Source organism: Austrofundulus limnaeus, unplaced genomic scaffold (assembly GCF_001266775.1).
Source record: "Austrofundulus limnaeus strain Quisiro unplaced genomic scaffold, Austrofundulus_limnaeus-1.0 Scaffold481, whole genome shotgun sequence".
Classification (NCBI taxonomy): domain Eukaryota; kingdom Metazoa; phylum Chordata; class Actinopteri; order Cyprinodontiformes; family Rivulidae; genus Austrofundulus; species Austrofundulus limnaeus.
Window position 1 is genome coordinate 200,975 of NW_013952883.1, and position 2,365 is coordinate 203,339.

The 2,365-nt window shown below is 34.9% G+C and overlaps 1 protein-coding gene across 4 annotated transcripts in view; it reads left to right on the top strand.

The window, feature by feature from the left end:
• Positions 1-2,365, top strand: part of LOC106529966 (solute carrier family 41 member 3) — a 32,005-nt gene that overhangs the window by 1,582 nt on the left and 28,058 nt on the right. Inside the window, exon 1 of one of the 4 annotated variants that reach the window (XM_014025508.1) lies at positions 747-835. The exons of 1 other annotated variant lie outside the window; for it this stretch is intronic. The gene's annotated coding sequence lies outside the window, so the exon portion shown is untranslated. Of the gene's footprint in view, positions 1-746; positions 836-1,537; positions 1,609-1,631; positions 1,726-2,365 lie in introns of those variants that run through there. 2 more of the 4 variants (XM_014025506.1, XM_014025505.1) reach the window with 2 other exon arrangements.

Below are 2,365 nucleotides of genomic sequence, written 5' to 3' on the forward strand. Positions count from 1 at the left end.
TCTATCTATCTATCTATCTATCTATCTATCTATCTATCTATCTATCTATCTATCTATCTATCTATCTATCTATCTATCTATCTATCTATCTACAATAATATGCCAGTTTAGTTTATTATGGGATTAGAAATGTAAGTCATGATTATTTATACTTTACATCTTCTAAGTGATATAAAACAATAGGGTGTATTGTAATATAACTGTGGTGTCTCTGTGTTTCCAGGCCAACACGAATAAGGTAAACAGATAAAAATAGTTTATTTGCATTTATGGAAAATTACTGGCGCAAACTCAATTAAATAAAACCATTTAATAAAGTTCAGAACCTTTGTCTTTATCTTTGATTTAACACAATAACCTTTAAATTTTGGCATGTTCTTGAGATGTGAAGCACACCAGCAAAATATACAAGATGACACGAAGAAACAAGTTCTTCACAAGTCATAACCCCGGGGGGGTTATAAAGTTTTATTCATTTTGTGAATGAAAAACTGAAATGTTCCGTGTGCCTGCTGCTGTCAGCCCAGCACAGAGGAGATGGAAGGAAACAGCAGGGAGACAATCTGCTAATGTCATGTAATTCAAGACGTGGTGCCCCATGATGCATGCGCACTGCTTCATTCACACCACATGCTTTTTTTTAAAGAAAGAAACTTAATGCACAAACATGTACACCGAAAAGGAAATCAGATCATATACATATATATAGCCTTAATGTAGATATGCAGACATACACACAGCATAGCCAGCATACTGTACATAGTTAATTTTGGGAACTTGCAGTCACTTCAGCTTTGCACCGATTCAGTTTCACAAGCTACGGGTGAAGTCAAAGGTAAGAAGGATAAATAAAATCTCAGCTTCTTCTGCAAGAACTAATCTGAAACGTGTACTTATAGAGGTTCATTTGGGCTATTCAGAACTTAAAGTAACAGAACTGTGATTTTTTTTAAAGATAAGTTTTAAAAATACACTTGTTCTGATTGTGGAGAGGAAGGACAGCAGCATGGTCTGATTACTGTCTGTAGACTATGATGTTCTCAAGATAAATGCCTTGGAATAACATTACTGTCCTTTTAACAGATACTTTCTGTAAACATGAGCATATTTGATTTCTACAGTGTCGGTCATTAGAGAATCCCCTGCTCCAAGTTATATGTTCAAGTGACGTTATGTGGGATCTTACAGATAAGTTTTGACTGAAACACTTGGTTAGCCACAAGAAGTCTAATGTTCTTATGTTTACTGACATGAAACTATTTTACATTTTTAAACACTCATATAATAAGACTGAAAACTTTTGTATCATCCAGTTTGCATGACATTTCTGAAATAATGTAGGTCAAACAGTTTAAGGTTTCTGCTTGTTCTTTGAGGCAAATCAGTGAATAGACGTTAGGTCAGCTCCATTTTCTGCACCCGGCGGACGAATCGGCTATACGCTCCATTGAATTGGCAGGCAGACTCCGCCTACTCGATAGCCACTAAATGCGTCGGTGTATAAATAATGCAAACCCACTTTTTTTAGCCGATCCAATCAGAACGAGCCTAGCTGTTACCGTGGTTACTGCTGGCGGTATTATGGGATGTACAGAATGGCAGCTCACAGTAAGTAACGGAGTGTACACAAACAAAAGGTTTTTACGCTCACTTACTTCGAGTTTTTTGAGATTTGCAGATGAATTTAAATGTCGTGAGAGAACGCGAGGACTCCGTGTGGACCATGTGTGTACTAATAATGTTTTTATTTCGCTTTTCAAACAAAACTAGCCCATCGTTGCGCTCCAAAGATTGTTTTTATGAAATCATAATGATAAAGTCTGACACTGCGCTAAACCGTGCTTATTCGAGCTAATAATTAGCATACATTTCTAACATTGGTAAAAAAAAAAGAGTTGTGAACCATCACGCTTTTTAGTTAAAGTAGCTACCTGATATGTTTAAACTCAATACAGAAATACAGAGTAGCAATTTAATATTTTAGCTGTCCAAATACTGCCTACTGTAAAATAAAAATGTTCATTTTATGTTATCAAGCCAAAATAAGTATATACAAATGGGCTATAAATAAGTAAATAAGTATTTACAATTTTAGAAATTAATTCCTGATTTGATGTTTCAATTTTCGTTGCTTATATGTAATTATGTTTTTCTGTTCATTTTATTCTTTTCATCATTTTTATACTGTTAATGACTGTACAGGACCTTGTGAATATATTTCTGTGAAAGACGCTTTATAAATAAAACTTTACTTACTCACGTACTTACTTACGTACTTACTTCCGTACTTACTTACTTACTTACTTACTTACTCACTCACTCACTCACTCACTCACTCACTCACTCACTCACTCACTCACTCACT